The sequence below is a fragment of the Bos grunniens genome, chromosome 15 (genome assembly GCF_055505025.1).
Source record: "Bos grunniens cultivar Pamir isolate PY7600 chromosome 15, Bosgru_T2T1.0, whole genome shotgun sequence".
Taxonomy (NCBI): Eukaryota; Metazoa; Chordata; class Mammalia; order Artiodactyla; family Bovidae; genus Bos; species Bos grunniens.
In genome coordinates, this window is record NC_141179.1 from 26,411,834 (window position 1) to 26,432,427 (window position 20,594).

Consider the following 20,594-nt stretch of genomic DNA (forward strand, 5'->3'; position numbering starts at 1 on the left):
TCCCCAGTTAGACCCATCTACAAAGCAAAAATAAATTATGCCAGCCATTTTTCACAACTGTCACTGAAAAAAATAACAACTGCAAAGCTTTAACTTAAGAATTTTGACTACATTAAAATACTTCCACTTGCAAAGTCTCAGCATAACACTATAACAAGAGATTCACTTTTCTTCAGAGAAATCAGAGGCAAAAATCATAGAGAACCTAGAAATGAATTTCAGTTTGAGGAACTCAAGAGTCACATGTGTAGTCCAGCCTGAATAAGACTTGAGTGACACATGGCATGGGCTTCCCAGATGATGCTGGTGGGGAAGAACCTGCCTGTCAAAGCAGGAGACATAAGAGACATGGGTTCAATCCCTAGATTGGGAAGATCGCCTGCAGGAGGGCATGGCAACCCACTCCAGTATTCTTGCCTGGAGAATCCCATGGACAGAGCAGCCTGGTGGGCTACAGTCCATAGGGTCGCCAAGAGCCAGACAGGGCTGAAGTGACTTAGCACACTTGCAACATATGATGTAGTATCACGTTTCTAAGAGAAACTAGGAAACCCAATAACTGCCTGTGTTCTGAAGGAGATGCAGAGAAGATAAAGAGAATCTAAGTGGAGGAACAGTGAGTGAGTGGAGAAGATATGCTTCTTACCAGTTTTCAAGTCTCCAAGGCAATGGCTAGTATATGTGTTTAAACCCCAGGGCCTCAATGACAGAAACAGCCATATGGCAAGTCTTGCTCTGTCAAGAGTAACCTTTCTGCTCTCCATCTATCAAAAGACTAAGTGCCACCAATATTCAATTCTGTCATCTCTTTCATGAAGCCTTTCTTAATTTTCTCCAGGCAAAAAGTAGTCTCTCCAATTGATGTTCCTCCATAGAAACTTCTTCCTGTTCAATGACAAGTGTTATGTTGCACATTTTATCACAGCTAGTTTAATCTCTTAACTGTCACGAGTGTGTGTACGAGTGTGTGCACGTGTGTGTGTGTGTGTGCGCGCGTGCATGCTCAGTCGTGTCCAACTCTTTGCAACCCTATGGACTGTAGCCCACCAGGCTCCTCTGTCTGTGCTATTTTGCCAGGGAAGAATACTGGAGTGAGTTGCCATGCCCTCATCCAGGGGATCGTCCCAACCCAGGGATCAAATCCATGTCTCTTGCATCTCCTGCATTGGCAGGCAGATTCTTTATCCCGAGCACCATCTGCGAAGCCCACGTTAGATTATAAGGTCATTATAATAAGTAAATGTTTATTCTTTAATAACTTACTATGCCTAGATCAGTAAATTGCACACACTACATGCTCAATAGAAATTTACCATTTGTGAAAACACATGAAGGTTTGTTAAGGACATTTTAAAAAGTCAAGAGGAGCACAGCAATTCTACTTCTAAGAATTTACCCTAAGGAAACATTCACAAAGAATACAAAGGCTTATGTGTGCAGAGGTTCATTACAACATTATTCATAACTATAATGATTATCATGGCAATAATAAAAACAGTTACCATGTATTGTGTCCTTATTTTAAGTCAAGCACTGTGAAAGCACTTTATCTATATTACCTCACTTAATTCTCATAGCTGCCCTATAAGAAAAATATTATTATATAAGCTCAGAGAAGTTTAAGGTAACTGTCCAAGGTCAAACAACTGGTATAAGATGGAGCTAGAATTTGAACCCAAAAGGTCTGACTCCAAAGTCTATATTCTTACTACATGTGTGGGTGCATGTCAAGTAGTTTCAGTCATGTCCAACTCTTTGTGACCCCAAGCACTGTAGCCCCAGGCTTCTCTGTCCACGGGATTCTCCAGGCAAGATTACTACAGTGGGTTGCCATGCTCTCTCCCAGGGGATCTGCCCGACCCAGGAACAGAACCATGTCTCCCGTATCTCCTGCACTGGCAGAAGGGTTCTATACCACTACCACCACCTGGGAATTATATAGAGCTTGCCAAGCACCAAAGATTGTCCTAAATACTTCACACATCCATCCTCATTTAACGCTCATAAGAACCCTCTAAGGTCAGCAGCATTACTGTCCCCATCCTACAGATAAGGGAACTGGGACACGAAGGTTAAGAAACGGATCAGAGATCACGTAGACAAGAAACGGTGAGCCCTGTGTTTAATCCCAGACAGTCTAGCTCTCTTTTCCTATTTAAAAGAGCAAATGACTAGAACCTACCTACTCAAAGACTGGCTTAAATATAAATATTTATGAATGTATGAATGAAGAAGCAAAATGTAAAGGGCAAAAAGGCAGGGACTGCCAGTATCTCCATTTCTCCAAATTATTCCATCAGAATATACACATCATTTATCCTTTATTTTCACACGTAAGGTTTATTTCTGTATCATATACATTCTAGAAAAGCTAGCATGGAATAAGAGAAAAAGCACATGGAAGGAGAATCAGAAGACCCGGGTTTCAGATCCAAGCTACCGCCTATTATCTTGGTGGCATTAGTCAAAATCTTAACCTCTCTGAGCCCTTGTTTTTTCTTCTATAGTAAGAGTTCAGATAGAGTTTCTTCTTGGCATCAATATTCTATATAATCTCATGATAGTAGAGAAGATAACTTTTGTTCAAGTCAACACTTAAATTGCCCAATTAATATACAGTTAGGTAACAGCTTAAAAAAAAAAAAAACTTCAATGGAGTTTTAACAAAATTTATATGTTGTCCAGATAAAGTACCCTAAACATCTACTTCCAAATGTTTACTACACCAGCATTAATTATAAGATTATTCTTGATATGCTTGCAATATGACTGGAGATGTAAAAGTATCCACATGCAGAGTTCAGCACCAATATGGACATAACAACTTGAGTTGTCTCTACTAATTTATCCCTAGCCTTCTGCTCCCCACCCCCAATCAAACTGTAAGAGCAAAATAAATTTCACATCTCTACAAACTATCTCCAGTCTAAGTCTCTGGCACTGATTTCTGTCCCAAACTTTAATACTGTAGCTCTATTTACTGGATGTTTCTCCTTTAATTGGCATTTTTCTAAGTCAGGTCCAGGCACAGTTTATTACTCCAACATCCTGATTCTCTACTTCAGGCTGTCACTAATTCCTAATCTTTCTTCTATTGGATTGTGGGTTATATTTAGCATGGGCAACATATGCACACAATACGTGTACCATCCCCTAATCTTTCACCCATGACAGACATCACTAACAGATCACAGAACTCCCTCGACTGAGCCCAGACACGGCTCTACGATCCATACTATCGTAGCACTCCAAGGAGCCATAGCCATTGGCTGGAGCTGGGATATAAGATGAAACCCAGTTCTCATCCCTGGTCTCCATACTGTTAACCATGACGAGTCCTGTCTCTTTTCTACGAGCCATTTATCATGGCACGACTGCACTACCGCAATAGTCCTCTAACCAGACTCTCCAGTTGATCCTTGCATCATCTCTCTCCAGCCCAGTCGTCCTCAGTGGCTCCCCATTATCTGTCTGCAGGGAAAATAAAAACGTGTTCACCTCTGTCAGATGTTCAGGAGCCTCTACAATTTGGCCCAATCTTCCTTTCTAGGCCTGTCTCTCATAAGTCCCCAATATCAGGCCTTTTCAAATATTTCTCAGTTTCTAAACTCTTCCATCAAATGAAATCTTGGGCAAAAAAACCAGTAAGTTCAAATGACAAAAACATCACTGCCTGGGCCGAAACAGACGTAATGGTCCAGCAGCAGCATGCTACTCGGGGGGCCCTCTGGCTGCTCAGAAGGGGCTGAGGCTCTTCTGTAACCCACCACAAAGAACCAACCGCAGCCATGCTGGCCAGAGAACATGAGAATCCAAATTAAATTCCTAACCAGCACTTATTTATAAGCTCTTCTCAGACGACAAAACAAACCCAGGACGGAACTAATCAAAAGAGCCCAAACACTTAAGACCAGAGTCTAGCAAAACACACAGACACCCCCCCTCCCCATACATAAATTTAACATGATTTTCTTCTGCTCTGAAAATGTCAGTGCTCAGCAAGGGACAGGACAAGGTTAAGAGAATCTGACAGGAAGGATTGGATGGAGTTGAAAGCTGAAGTCCTGCAAGTTTATCTACACAAGCAGCACAAGTTCCCCTGGCATATTCCCAACTCAGCCCAACGCCCCGCAGCAACATAAGAGCAATAATTTTTTTAAACACCCTCATTCTGTCCTACCACATCTCATAATGTGTAAAGCCCAGCTGGATGGTGTGTAGGATTTTGTCAAGCTGTCTTCAATCTTTAGCTTTACCTCCATTCCTAACAACTGAGCTGGCGAGCACTTAAGTTGCTGATGTTTATTTACATCCTGTTTTTTTAATATTCTTTCCAAGAAGCGCTTCTTGTTGACAGGGCCAGGGGCAGGGATGCCATTTGTCAGAGTTTCTTTCACCACGGTGCTCCTCACCCTACCAGAAGCTAAGAACAAGGGACCCTCTTGCTTTATCTCCCAGATGCTCAAGTATTTCTTTACTCAGTTATTTTTGGTTGCACTTCCATTTTATTTATTTATATTTGGAATTCTAAATTTACAAAGAAAATGTATATGCGTCTAACTGATTTCTCTGAAAATATAATCTGAAATTTTCTTCATTAGATTTTGTGGATGTCCTTTCTTTTTATCCCACATTCAGTACAGTATCTGTCGGTTATCACCACTGAAAGCAGACATCACCTCTGATGAATCCTTTTGCTCATATGAATCGTATTATTCTAAAAAGTTCCTCTTCCTAGAAATCCTCAGTTTGCAAGCTAGACAGGGACACAGAAAACACAGTCCCCTCTCCAGTATCCACGTGCAGTTTAGCATTATCCCAGATAGCCTTATTAGCCCCACACTGATGCACTGGGTTTCCCAGGTGGTAAAGAGTCCTTCTGCAATGCAGGTGACTTGGGAGACTCAGGTTTGACCCCCGAGTCAGGAAGATCCCTCGCAGAAGGAGACAGCAACTTACTCCAGTATTCTTGCCGGGGAAATCCCATGGACAGAGAAACCTGGTGGGCTACAGTCCACGGGGTTGCAAAGAGTCAGACACGACTGAGCATGAGCGTGCATGTGGCAGGACTTGTCTTCAGAAGTTTTGGGTTTGGGGACTGTACATGAATGCCAATGTGAGAATAAGCAAGATGGGTAAATTTTACAATACACCACAAAAATCAACTCTAAATAATTTTAGGAACCCACTGTCAAAAGACATTCCACAAAGATTCATTTCTGTTGGGGTGAATAATGAGCTGACCAGCATTCTTTTCGGAACTCCACTTTTCCCTGGCTTCTTTGGGATGAATAGAAGCTGCCAGGGAGAGGCCTAGATTGGGCCAGATGGGGAGATGGACTCCCCTCTGGAGTCCTCCAGAATCCATCATGTTTCATGAGGACTTTTATATTTTGTTTGTCATTAAATTGCTCTGGTTTGGGGTGTTCCTGGCATCTAGTGGTTAAGAGTTTGCCTTCCAATGCAGGGAATGTGGGTGTGATCCCTGGTCGGGGAACTAAGATCCTTCTTGTCTTGCAGCTAAAAAACCAAAACATAAAACAGAAGCAATATTGTAACGAATTCTAAAAAAATTGTTCAGGTTTGGGTTAATGACCATTACTAGAAACAACTGCTAGCAAACTCTTCAAAGTAATTCCTTCTATCTGATTAGATTATGTACAGCCCTATATATCCCCTACCTCGTCAGGGGAAAATACCTATGCTATGCTATGCTATGCTATGCTAAGTCACTTCAGTCATGTCTGACTCTGTGCGACCCCATAGACAGCAGCCCACCAGGCTCCCCCGTCCCTGGGATTCTCCAGGCAAGAACACTGGAGTGGGTTGCCATTTCCTTCTCCAATGCACGAAAGTGAAAAGTGAAAGTGAAGTCGCTCAGTCGTGTCTGACTCTTAGAGACCCCATGGACTGTAGCCTACCTCGCTCCTCTGTCCATGGGATTTTCCAGGCAAGAGTACTGGAGTGGGTTGCCATTTCCTTCTCCAGAGGATCTTCCCGACCCACGGATCGAACCTGGGTTTCCCGCATTGTAGGCAGATACTTTATCGTCTGAGCCACCAGGGAAGTCATAGAAGTATACATTTTCAATGCAACACCAACCTGAGCCAGGGGTATGAATAAGTAAAACTATACTCACTGCCAATACATCTATCCATGATAGACTGCTATTAACAATCCAAACTTCTAAGCAAAAGACACCTAGCTTACTCGTAATGTTGCAGCGCATCAGCCCCTCTCAGAGCTTCTTCCCAGCATATGTCTCACTCCCCTCCTTCACCATTACACTCACCCATTCAATAACCTAACGAGACTGACATAAAGCAGAGAGCAGGTGTGTGCAATATGTTGTTTGCGTCTCCCCACTTGGAGTTATTAGCACCTCCCATCACTCAATTTGGCAGGTCCATTTTAATATTAGCATCACACACAAGCTGCATCCTTGAGAAAGGAGGCCGTTTCAGACTTTTCTGGTGAACTATTACTCAGATAATAGAACAGTTATTTCATGTCATTATAAAATTAAACTTTACCTTTGGGTCTTGAAAAGGCTAACAGTTCAACTTCCCTTTTTGACATGCAGGAAGATAAGATTCTTCTGACATGAAAATAGGAAAGGGCATTTGTAAGCACACTGACAGTTTTACTAGGCCGCTCAGGGCAGTGTATTATTTTCTTCAACTGTAACAGCATATGTACACTAATATACTTTTAGACACTGTACCGTATTACCCACGTGAAGCAAGCTGAACTCCCTTTCTTTGCCATGCTACAATAGTTTCACATCTCAGTTATGTACCTCCAAAGTAGGTTTCAGAATCATTCACAATGTCAACTGCATATTATGGCTGAGCTTTCAACAACAGTTTTGTCCATCACACACAACTACAACCCGTTTTAAAAGAAAGAAAGACATCCGACAAAGTGGGGCATGAAAAATAAAATTAATATAATGCTCTGCTTCCTTTTATACAACATTATGTATTTTGAGGGAGTTCTTCAGAAACGTATTCAAAAGAAGGGAGCATTCATTTCTGGAAGTTAATTACATTTTATTAAGTTTCAAGTTTCACGGGAATTCAGTTTGAGTGGTTAGGCTGTGCTTGAGGACTGAAAAGAGAAATCACACCCAGAATTATTTGTTAAAGGTGAGGTGGGTTCATAACACCTCTGAAATTTCTAGATAAACTTTACCAGAACAAAGTTGCTGTGAGTAAAAAGATCACTATTAGAAGTTTTCTAAGTTTGCTAATAAAGATGGCAAATTACCAGGCTGAAATCTGTCATTTGTTAATCAAATTGAATAGTAATTCCTTCCTGCAGACACACGGAGAAGACAAATTATCAATTTCTGTAAATCATAATTAGTTCAGAGGCAGATTCCAATTCTCTAAAAGATTAGCTCAGTGTAGTTTAAATGAAAGGCACTCAGTTACCATACACATTGTAGAAAACCTGAGCCTTCAACTGAGGTACTTGAATCTTGGATTATGACCACTTGAAGGTTTGCAGTAATAATTCAAAACGCTTTTACTTTGTTCTCTTCGCTGAGGCCAATTTTCACTAAGTGTGCAGGCAAGGGACTGGGGAGACAAGTGTTCACCGCAGTTCTCCTCTGTGCTGTTTGTGCCCCAGCCTGGATGGATGGCTTGGCTGCCACTGAGGCTCCGGGCCCTTTCCAACCTTTAATTTTCTTTAAGAGTGGATAAGCGTCCTGAGCAAAACGGCTCACCACTGCACTTGAGGTGCTTACTTAAAAAGAAATAAAACATGATTAATTTCAAGGGCTTTACAATTAAAAATATATGACAGGAGGGTTGTCTGGGCAATTTAACTACATCGGGAAGGGTCACAGGGCTACGAAGTTTGAGAAACTCTCAGCGAGCCTCAGCGCGTGGATTCGCTATCACTGGTAGCATCTTAGATTATTAAAAGGGACATGCTAATGTGACATTTTACTATTACAAAGGAAACTCAGTACTAAAATTAGAGCATAAATCAGGCAGATATGCTTCCAGACATGCAATCAACTCTGTCTTCCACTCATTTTCTTCTATGCATCAAGAAGTTATATTAAATTTCATTTTGTATTTATTTATTAACTATGTGTGGCACTCCTTCCTAAGTTCAATGTGAGGAACAAAAATTTAGCTACATTCTCGTAAAACATCCCAGGAAAGATGAAGTTTAATGCAGACAAAGGTGGACGATTATGGTGTCACAAAAATATACTTTCCAAATCAAGACTAAAATATAAACCTATTAGTTTTGAATATTTATCCAGATTGCATTTCATATGCAAGAAAGCTCTCCTTTTTATGGCAAGAAAGTATCTACACCCATAAAACAGTAAGATTTGTCTTGGAAAAAGAGCCTGACAGCCCAACCAATTCTGTTCTCAAAACAATGGCTAGTTTGCGGGTATAAATGGCAGACAACATAAAGTAAATCACTGTCATGAAATAATAATTAGCATTGTAAAAATAACCTCCACTGCCTCAGCTGACTAATGCACAATCCCTGCTCAAGCCCATATTTCAAGTCTGAAAGTCACCAAATGAAATTAGCACTTTGGTTCCAAAGGCGGATTCTGTTGGTATTTTTGCCTGGAAGGAAAGGGAAACCATTTCAGACCTTCTCACTAATCCAAAATAGCAAAAACTTGTCATCTTTGTGGCTTAAAGGGAAAGCTGTTCCAGGGCTTGGCAGAGAAGATCATAGTTCAGTCCAACAACATTCTCCTCCCTCTCGTCCCCATCCCACTGGTCTAGGTCCTCCCATCAGCAGAGGGATTAATGATGCATTTCTCACTCAGACGGTACATGTCCACAGAACTGTGAGGTTGGGCAGTTCGGTGACAGAGTCCTTAATTACAAGGTCAACATCATGGGCGTGACACCCACGTGGACCAATTTGTTTTCATCTGTTTCACTGCCTTACCATCTTTAGTGCTAGCCATCCAATCACAGTCGCATGCTGTTGGTCAAAAGGTGATTCAGGAAGTGCATGAAAATGGTTCAGTGGATCCCAGTCACCAAAGGGAGGGAAGAAGGAAGATGGAAGGGAGGAACGGAAGAACCACAGAGAGAAGGACCCTGCAAAATCTTAAAAGCACTCTGCCTTCCTGTCTCAGAGCCTATGACCACTATCTTTCTATTTAAAAGGACAACATATTCAGGCCATATGTATTTAAACATCAAACAGGGATACACAGTGATAACAAAAATGGCTAGCTAGCTAATTTATTCTGAGTTTGCCCTATACTAACTTTCAAAAAATTAACTAAATCTATACAAAATTAAACAATGCTTATGAATTAAACACTATATTTCATGCCTTAAAAGAACTCAGCACATTAGCAATTAGCATTTTCTTTGTTTTGAATTCATTGAATTTATATCACCCTTCCACACTGTTTAGCTAAAGCAAACAAAAACAAGAAAATCACATTATTCTTTCTAAGCCATATAAAAGTGATCTGGAAAGTCACGTTTAAAATCGCTATCATGGATTAGCTTAAGGCAATTATTTCACTTGCTGCATTCTTTTACGAGAAGTTTAAAAAAAAAAAAAAATCAAGCTTCTTGCCTAACAAGAAAAATGAAATCCCATTAGTTGTGTCTCCAGTGTATATTAACATTCCTTTTGTTTAGAAAGGTTAATATCCCCCAAATAAAGGAGCATACAGTGCCTGTTAAAATAATTACATCATGACATTTTAGAAAGGTTGGCAGACGTGGTTCCAAGCAAAGAAACAAACAAAAGTAAAAGCGAGTACTTTTTAAAATATCCATGACTTCAAAAAAAGGAAAGCACTGGAAATTCCACCATGTTTGCAATTTCCTGCCAGCTTGTCTGAGGTCTGGTATTTGGCTTTTCTCCCTCATCCTCAATATCTTTCTGTCATAGGAAGGTGTATCTTCATGCTCTAAATCAGATGCTCTATTATCTGAAAAGGAAACTACAAATCTGACAACAAAAGAATTTCACAACAGATAGGTGGCTGAAGCATGAGGTACCAACATAAGCCCAAGTATTTCATGGCCACTTGGGAGTCCCGAAGGACAGTATTTAATGTCCTTAAAGAAAAAATAGCTTTTCTATTCTAGGCAAGTTGATCTGAAGGCCCAGCATCAGTAAGACTGAAGCCAGTGAACAATTTAAGTCTCCAAACTCACTCCTCTAAGACCTAAAGGAAAGTACTTTAAATTGTATGCAAATAGAATGTAGTACTCTGATTCTGATGCCTGAGGCAGAAAGACACAAGTCTCCACATAAGTAAAACAAATTATTAATCTCTCAAACCTCTGGATTTAGCAAACATTTTTTAAATCAAAAATAGGCACATCAGTAATATAAAACCTGCCTGGCTCTCCCTCTCCAGGGCATGAAAGCCCCTCTGGAGCTCCAGAATAGGGTGCCCTGCTCTTCCACCGCTCCCGGGAGACAGTCAGTAAAACAGGCAAGACAAAGGTGAGGAGAAAAGCAACGGTTTCCCCACCAGCACTTAAACCGTAGAAAGCTGCCTCAGTTAATGATGCCTCAGCCTCTGGACAGCAGGTCAGTGAATCTAATTGAACAAGTGCTTTAAGAGGCTTATTAATATTCCCCAAAGTCACAGAATGTTTAACAACGGAAATTCCCAATAACACCCGTAACAAATTGTACATGTGCAGTGGTGAAAAGGATTCTGCCTAAAGAATCCAGGGGGGGAAAAAAAAACTCATAAAAAAAAAAATTTACAGGGCCCCAAGTTACCATAACAAAAATTCCCAAATAGTATAAGTCTACAGAAGGGAATTCAGTGCAGCATCTCAGCCGAGAGTCTCACAACAGACCTTAAAGGAAAGTCTATCTCAGCTTCGTACAAAGGGTAGATATCCCTTCGGCACAGGGCTTTTCAGCATTGAATGATGCCACTGCGTCCAAGCTCATGCAAATGTAGCGCCCTGCGTGCAAGAAGCAATCCTTGCACACTTGTTGAATGAACGAATGCACGAACAATTTATACGGAATAGTCTTCCAAAACAGCCTCTAGCACCTCTAAATTGACACAGGCTATGTAGAGTGCTGGCTGAAATAGATGGATTACTTTTTTTCCCCCCAGAAGCCAGATAAGAGCACATCTCCAGGAGAGAAAAAGAAAAAAAAGCAAAAAACAAAAAACTAGACAGTGAGCAAAGTAAACTCATTTCTCTTCCATATTCAAGGAGCATGTTTTTCTTAATAAGAAGAGAGAAAATGATGATGATGGTGGTGGTGGTGGTGGTGGTGGTGGTGGTGGTGGTGGTGACGGGAAACACATAGCATTTGTTTGGTGCTGGGCACTGTTTGAAGTATCTTATACGAATTAACTAGTTTCACCCACTCAGTTGCCTGTCGACAGCAAGGAGATCAAACCACTCAATCAACTCTGAATATTCATTGGAAGGAAAGATTGAAAGCAGGAGGAAAAGGGGGCAACAGAGGATGAGATGGTAGGATGGCGTCACTGACTCAATGGACATGACTTTGAGCAAACTGAGATAGACGTTGAAGGACAGGGAAGCCTGGTGTGCTGCAGTCCACGGGGTCGCATTGAGTAGGACACGACTTAGCGACTGACCAACAACAACTGCCTGTGAAATTGGAATTAGTATGCCCATCTTTCGGCTGAGTTGAGACAGAACTAAGTTTCGTTCAACTAGTGCCTGGCACAGCCAGACTGCAAGGCCAGACGGTTAGCGCCAGAGCGTGTTACACTATTTGTAACAGCACTGGTTCAATAGAACTTTCTGTGATGATGGGAATGTCGACATCTGCACTGTCCAATACAAAAACCACTAGCCATGTGTAGCTACTGAGCCTTTGGGTGTCACAAGAGCAACTGGGGAACTGAAGTTTTCATTTTTACTTAAGTCTAAGTGTAAATAGCCACATGCTGCTACTTACACTTCAGTTTCATTCTATGACATAGACAATGTTCAGCTAATGAAATATAAGATGCTGTAGATGTCACCCTTTGTGAAATCATCTCTTAGCAATTTTCTGCCTCTGAGTTCACAAGTCAAAGTTCAATAACTACTCATTTTGCCATAGAAGTGATAAAAGTATTCTGACATACATAGAGTCTTTGATAATTTGTGTCATATTATCTATATTTCCTACAAGCATATCTGTTTGTTGGTGGGGGGTGATGGAGTCAACAGAAATTATTTTCATTCTAAGTAGTATTTCTCAAACAATCTTCCAGGAATCTTTCATCTAATTCATTCAAAAATATTACCGGGCAACTACTATAGGCTATGACAAGGATAAACACAAAATATTACAAAAGCACATTGTTATTGCTGTTCAGTCACTAAGTCGTGTCCGACTCTTTGTGACCCTATGGACTGTAGCATACCAGGCTTCCTTCATTATCTCCCAGGGTTTGCTCAGATTCATGTCCATTGGGTCGGTGATACCATCCAAACATCTCATCCTCTGCCGCCCTCTTCACCTTTTGCCTTCAATCTTTCCCAGTGTCAGGGTCTTTTTCAATGAGTTGGCTCTTCTTATCAGAAGCAAAGATGTACAGAAGCTATACTCACATACTACATACACATTTTTTTTTTGGTCCAAAATTTGACACAGTATATATCCAGTAAATGCCTCATTTCATTTGGATCTTTGTGATGGTCTCTGTCCTGGGCTTCCTTCCTCTAGTATTGCCCCTTTAAAATCCATCTTTCACAAAACTCTTAGAATGAATTTCCTAAAATGTAGATCTGACCTGGGTACACTTCCGGTTAAAATCCTTCAGTGAGTTCTCACTCTTATAAAATCCAAGCTCCTTAGTATGGTACCTCCTGGACATAGTAACTTAGCCAGGGATGATCTTTCTAGCCTCATCACTCACTTGAATCTTTTGGGGAATTAATAAACATCTTGCAAAATTCTGTTTATATGTTTGTAGACCTTAATTTTTTCAAGGAACCCTACATTGTATATCTCCAGAATTGAGCACAATAGTTCTCAGGCAGTAGGCATGAAGAGACACTTATTGAACTAAATAAAATATAAGAAAAATGATAAGGACAGATGGAAGTTATATTTGCCATAATGGATACAAAGAACTTGTAGACTGCTCTGGGCTGACAGGAAAAGGAATAAAGAATAAATCGGAAAGACATTCTAAGGGGCACGTGAGCTACAGTAAATTTTAAGCAAAGGGAATATCACAAACATTATCAATTATCAGCTCATGTCATATAACAGGAGTCAAGAGAATAAAACATGTATCCCATTTTTTTCCATACCATCCATTTTTACCCACTGCCTTTCTAGATACCATCCAGCTCATCTCCAAGAAAGCAGGATTTTTTCCACCTATAATGAGAGCACAGAGTCTACAGCACTGAGGTTCCAAGTGGATAGGCACTGGGTGTTAAAGGTTCGGCACCTGTTTTGAATACTCCCTTTAACCTCTTGCTTCGTGGCTTCATGTAGTAAGCAGAGGTAGAAAAGGCTCCATCTCTTGAGGCAGACTGGCTGTCCTATTTGTACTCACTTTGACTTCAGAGCTCTAGCTGTTCCTTCTCTCTTCTCAGTCTCAGTTTGTCTTTAGTGTGGTTGCCAAAAAGCAGTAAGATTCCAAGATTAAGACTTGGAACAGACAGAGGGGTTGAAGGCATCCCTTGCGTTCAAGCCTAAACCACCGATCCTATCTAGCTTCTATCAGAGCTCTGCACTGCAGTCTCGGATACTAGTACTTAAGATTCCCATCCTGTACCTTCTTGCTCTGGAAAGAGAGGGTAGTAAGTGGATGAGCTGATTGACAGGACAGGGTCTGAACCTACCTGGGTCCCTGGATATCTCATCCCAATCCCTAACAACTAGAAAGAACTGAGGGTTCAATTTGTAAGGATTGTAGAGTGAAGGCAAAAAGAAGATGAGGCTGGATAACTAGATTTGGTTCAGACTGACTACCAACCTAAGTAAATTTTAGTCTCTAGGTCAAAGCAGTGAAGCTTTGTTTATTTAGAATCATGAACTGGACAGAAAAAGCCTAGTGCATATCATATAGTCAATAATTAATAAATATTTAATCTGGCAGCTACACCTAACCTGACCTGAAAGCAGAAGAGACTGAAAACATCAAGGAAAACACTTACGAGGCTATTATACTCTGGTGTGAAGAAAGATTTTTTAAATTATTGAAGAGGGTTAACTGTTATATAAAAGGAAACTATCATTTGCTGAGGACCCACTATGTGCAACCATTATGCTGATCATTATTTTTCTTAGCCTTCACAAGTCTACAAACTAAGCATGATGATTCATGCTTTCAAATTAAAAAAATGAAGGCCCTGAGAACGTGTAACTTACCCAAGGTCTCACAGCTGATAGGAGATAAGCAAGCTTAGATCTGTCTGCAGTCTCGAACCAAGGACTCTTAAGTACCTACGCAATCCTGATTCTCAAGTCTTGGGAATCAACTGCTCAAAGCAGGACAAGGGGGAGGAACAAGAAATACTACTGAGGTTTCTGAGCATTTTCTGATGGACCTTTCAGTTAAGTGAGCCAACAGTTTCTAAAGCTGACTGTATAAAGGGCCTTGATCAAAGTCCTGGAGACACAAACTTTAATGTGACATAATCTCGGCCTTTAAGGGATTTGCAAGTGGCCAGATAATTACAATTTAAGATAAACTAAACCCTAAATAGCAACAGGGAGGTCATGAGAAAAAGCAAGTTTATGTGCATAAAAAATTTCCCTGGAAACTATAGCACTATGGTAACTAGAATTTTTCAAAAATACTGAAATTAAGGATAAACACCTCAGAGTCTCCAGAGTGTTTCTCGATATCATTAAAACGAAGGACTCTCTACAAATTAGTGATCATTAACTTAATTATAACATATTATGCATTCATTTTATTCACCGCCGATACACTGCAGAAAGGATTCCCCTAAACATCTCTAATGTATCCACCTATGTCAGTTAAAAGGAATCGTGTCCGTGCTAATTTCCCTTCTACTTGAACAAAAACATTTCTATGCATCTTGGAGAAGTATAATTTGGAGAAATGACACTAATTGAAATTATCAAACCCCCAAACTTTCAGCATTTTCCATCCAGAACAGAAAGATAAGGAAATAATTAATTCAAAGGTCATCTCAAGAGAAACCATTTCTAGGCAAACTACCTAGAAATCAAAAACTAAACCGACTTAATTCAGCTTCAGATCTCATGCTTGCACACACACACACACATACAGTCACATGCACAAACTCAGAAATTGGGTTAATCACTAAATTATTCTCTTATACCTTGTGAATTTTTACAACTCTCTTCCTGAAGTACGTTATTCGTTATATAACTCACATGGGAAAAGCAGTTACTATGCCCATTTTATAAAATAAGAAATGAGGGCAGTAAGGCCAAGCAACTTGACCTAAATAACCTGTGATTTTGGCAGAGCTGACAAGTCAATATAAAAGGATTAACAATTCTGATGCTTCTAATATCTCCAAAAGCAAAACTACAGGCAGAAAGGACAAATTCCCTCCATGAAAGCAGAAGGCATTTATGAATGTACCATATATTAGCCATACTTAACACAGACCCTGGCAAGGAATGTGGCCTTGATAAATAATTTCTGAATGAATAGATGGACAAATAAGAAAATGTCAATGAATGATGCATCTAATGAATGGTACATTATACTTTTTTTAAAAAATGGAGCTATAAAGCATAGTTTTTTTTTTTTTTTTTTTTAAGTAGCACTTAAAGAAAAAATAGCAGTCCACATAAAATTCCAAAGTGACCACCTACCTAGTAGTATATAAGAAATGACACCACTGTTCAGGAACTACTCCTTTCAAACTCAAAAAATGTAGGCAGCTTTTGTAACTTTAATGTACTACCATTAAAGACACATACACACAAACCGGAGATAAATGGATGTTATAACAGGCTTAAAAAAAAAAAACATAATTACCTAAAAAAGAAAAAAAAGTATGTATTTTCAGCAATGTATCCATTCTTTGTATTCTACAATTCAAACAGGATGGGTATTATAACCAAAAGGGGAAAAGAATGTATTCCAACCATGTTATAATAGTACAATGCAAACATTTTTGTAATCCCTTTTTGGAATTCTAATGTTAGCTTACAAAAATCCACTGGCTTTTAGAAGACCCTTACAAATAACACAACTGTGAAGGAAATTTAATGTACGCTTTCTTCTCCCCTCCTGGCACAAACTCACAACACAACAAGGGAGAGAGGACCTGCTCAGGAGCCCCCCACTGGAGGTGTGGGCAAAAGCCCACCTGGAAGGGCTTTCCTCTGCTTGCCTGGCCCCGCACCTCATTCAGGTTTCACGTAGTACAAACAGAGCGACATGTAACATGGCAACTTTGCTCTGTTAATACTGGGAAAATAAACAAAAGGAAAAGGGTTTTCCTGGAAGAAGACCTTTCAGCACCAGGTTCATTCATTCATTTTTAAATGTTTACTGAGTGCCTATTGTGTGGAAGGTGAAGTGCCAGGAACTGAGTCTTACATTCTTGCAAATTTCCCTGTCATAGCTTCATAAAAATCCACATAAGCCATAAAGAAATGCCACAGAGTTCAAGGGCAAAGGTTATCACAGACTAACTCAGACAGCTTGCCCTTAGCTGCCCCTCCACCCTCAAGCCAGTGATGTCCATCCAGCATGTTACCTAACTATTCCGAGCACTGTTATCCTTTCTGTTAAATGGGGCCCAAAAGATTGTCTATCTCAAAAAGTACGTTGAGAAGCTTAATAAAATATCTTAGCGAAGTACCTGGCACATAGCCAGTGATCTGTGCATGAGGGCTGGCTGTGTGTCACGGGACATGAGTGCCATGTCCCTTCAGGCACTCACCACACTGAGATGAGTCCTTAGTAGGTTCCACTCACAGGAAACACTGAGGACACAGAAACAAAATAGCAAAAGCCTACCTTCCTGGAGTTTACAGTCTGGTATAAGAGAAAGATACTGAAGAAATTAGTGGATTATAAGTAATAGCCATAAGAATGCATTTTCCCTAGCAACTTTATTAAGGTGTAACTGACACACAGTTGACTCCATATATGTAATGTACATGGAGTAACATACACAGCACAGCTGTGAAACCATCACCACTATCCAGATAATGAATTGACGCGCCGGCCCCTGAATGTCCTTGTACACACTCGGAATCCCTCCTTCTGGGACCGCCACCTTCCCATCACCTCTCAGTCATTAATCCATTTTTTTTTTCTCACTGTAGTTTCTTTTGCATTTTTCTAGAATTCTACATAACAAGAATCATAGAATACGTACTCTTTTTACCTGGCTTATTTCACTCAGAGCAATTACATTGAGATTCATTCATGACGTTGTTTATTCGCTAAGCCGTGTCTCTTTCGCTACCCCATGGACTGTAGCCCACCAGGCTCTTCTGTCCATGGGATTTCCTAGGCAAGAATACTGGAGTGGGTTGCATTTCCTTCTGCAGGGGATCTTCCCCTCCCAGAGATCAAACCCACATCTTCTGCTTGGATTCCTTACCCACTGAGCCACCTGGGAAATTCTCATTCATATTTCATCAGTAATTTTAAAACACACTAGACAAGAGGGTCATTTCATCTACTCCACCACACACAAAACTGTACCTTTTGCTTCAAATCTCATCTCTCCCACTAAATTCACCCCTTTAAACCCCGAAGAGTACAAATCAATCTAGAATTAACCACTTTTCAAAAGGGTTGCCTCCCAAATACAACATGCTGAATACTTTCTCCCCATTATTCAGTGTTTCACATCCCCTTTGAGAATTTCACACGGACCACTCTTTTTACTGTCAGAGCAGAAGGAGAAATGTTTTTTGTTTCTCACATCAAGTAGGCAAAACTAAGATGAGTAATCTTGAATCAATCATCAAAGCAGACTCTCAGAATAGCTCTGTATACATAGATGCATTACCATTTAAAAAAATATTACAAAATAAGAGACAATCTGTATGGTTTATCATAAAATGGTGGGGATTTTTGAGAAACTATTCCATCAGTGTTCTAGGATCTAAAATGTTATTCCTATGAAGACTGACTATTTTCTAGCTGAGTGCTCAAGTACACTGCTCAAAGGCATGGGCTTCCAATAGACAACTAGGTAATGTCAGGATATAAAATCTGGATTAAAAATTATCTTTCAACATGAAATTTCTTATAGTTCTAACTAGTGTCATATACCAAGGTGAGACGATACATTTTAAGAACTAAGTACAATGGTTGGTACATGATAAGTACCTCCATAGAAGATCAGCCCAAAGTAAAGGTAAGACATAGTCATACTGCAAGCCTCCTTAGAGATATGGGTCCTTTTCTTGATTACAATGAATCCTACATTTTCATTGACTGTCTTTTTTCTGCCCCCACTGTGGTGGGATGCAGACCTTTCCCAACCAGGGATTGAATCTATGTCCTACAGCTGAAGCGTGGAGTCTTAACCACTGGACCACCAGGGAAGTCTGTGGATCCTACATTGCAGTCATTCTAAAAAATTGCACGTCCCCCATGTATTCAGTCCTGAGCTAGATGGCCAATAAATAATTTACTGAATGCTTCCTGTGCCTAGCACTGAATAAGGCTCTTTTACACACTGCTGCTGCTGCCAAGTCACTTCAGTCGTGTCCGACTCTGTGCGACCCCATAGACGGCAGCCCACCAGGCTCCCCCGTCCCTGGGATTCTCCAGGCAAGAACACTGGAGTGGTTGCCATTTCCTTCTCCAATGCATGAAAGTGGAAAGTGAAAGTGAAGTCGCTCAGTCTTGTCTGACTCCTAGTGACCCCATGGACTCCAGGTGGTGAAGTGGTAAAGAATCCACATGCTGTGCAAGAGATGGAAGAGATTTGGGTTCAATCCCTGGGTGAGAAAATCCCCCAGAGAAGGAAATGGCTCCAGTATTCTCACCAGGAAAATTCCAAGGACAGAGGAGTCTGATGGGGTTGCAAAGAGTTGAACACATCTGAGCACACATACACACAAGACAAAATGATCCTGACTCAAACTTTGTTGAATGCTCCAAATTTCTTTAGTTTAAATACACACACACACACACACACACACACAGGCTTTGTACTGTTCCAAACACAATTCTTCTAGTAGGGTTAAGTTTGAAACTCTCGAAAATAAGTCATACACTAAAAAGTGTACCGGGATCTTTCAGTTCCTTGGTCTCTTTCACTCAAACTTATTTTGAGAGGCTTGAACTACAATCACATTAACGGCTGGATCTATTGTTGTTCGTTGGGTACCTACTACATGCCCAGCACTGCTATGTCAGCTGGCTAAGAAGATTAATCACACAGAGAAGGGCATACATAAGCCTTTCTTTGGCAACAAAATAATACACCTGTTATTTTGACTTTTTGCTTAAAGCCCATAGAAAAAGCTGACAGTGATGTTGTACTTGAAATTGAAGACTCACAAAGCAGCCAAACTGTATAAACACAACTACAATACAAATGAGCTACTTGAAAACAACGAGCTTTTTGCTGACTTTGTGGCTGCATCCTAACCAAAAATATACGGTGAAATTAAATTATCTTGCTGATCAAACTTTTCCATTCTTAGGCATAGATGAAATTCAGGAGCATTTGCCAAAACCTGCTAACACTGCTTACGTGATTATGAATGGTAACGGGGACTGCACATGAACTCCATCCAATGAGTAACTGGAGAGAGAAAACCACACACACACACACACACATTCCAGATGAAATCCTAGAATGAAATGCTGACACCCAAAAGCCGTGCAGGTTCAGTGACTGCAGCAGACAAAATATTTCAAAGCTAGATACATTTCCTGTTGCAAATTCCTTACATTCCATGACAGAATCCTAAAGGCCTAGAGCAGCCTGGCAGTCTCGGGTTGTGCTGATGCACAGAAAGGGAACTCTAAGTGTGTGGTCGAGCTGTCAGCAGAGCCCCTAGACCAAACACCGCTGAAAGCGAAAACAAGTGTCTGGGAGGCACTTCACAGGTTTTCAAAGAAAGACTGATGACTGTGACCTTGAGCCCCTTCTAAAAGGTATTCTTTCTTTAAAGTCTTACTGGGCCCCTGCAGCCTACTCGTAAGATTCAACAAGAATTTATTTTTTTGAGATTTTCATTTGACAGTAAGATGAAGCTGCCTGGGTACATTTGTGGTCCTCCTGGCGATCACTAATATTTACCAAGTAGAAATGGACTTGGCCTTCAAAGTACTCAAGGTATATTTTAACCTATAATTTACATTTTGACTAAGAATCTCTAAAAGACTGTGTCCAAATGTAATTGGGAATGCTCTGCTTCTTGGATTTCAAATTCTGCTAAAATGACAAAAGGCTGAGGGGCATGGGGTGGGGTTGGGGGGACTTCACTAAAAAATGAAAAATAAAACAGCACCCAAGCAAGTAAAACACCATTCATATAGCATAAGACACTGAATCCCCCTCCATATCTACTATTTGTCTCTGAAATATCATTAAACAGGTGCTACGACAGTCTTCCACACATGCAAAGCTGGGTATGCTGGTAATTCTCTTACCAGAGAGAAATCAGTAGGATTATAATGA

General features: G+C 40.4%; 1 protein-coding gene across 12 annotated transcripts in view; it reads right to left on the reverse strand.

Annotated features, from left to right (window-relative positions):
- CADM1 (cell adhesion molecule 1) overlaps positions 1-20,594 on the reverse strand; it is a 353,033-nt gene that overhangs the window by 182,594 nt on the left and 149,845 nt on the right. The window contains exon 1 of one of the 12 annotated variants that reach the window (XM_086339342.1): positions 1-20,594. This exon is cut by the window's left edge and continues 33,170 nt beyond it; it is cut by the window's right edge and continues 42,222 nt beyond it. The exons of the other annotated variants lie outside the window; for them this stretch is intronic. The gene's annotated coding sequence lies outside the window, so the exon portion shown is untranslated. 12 annotated transcript variants of the gene reach the window in all.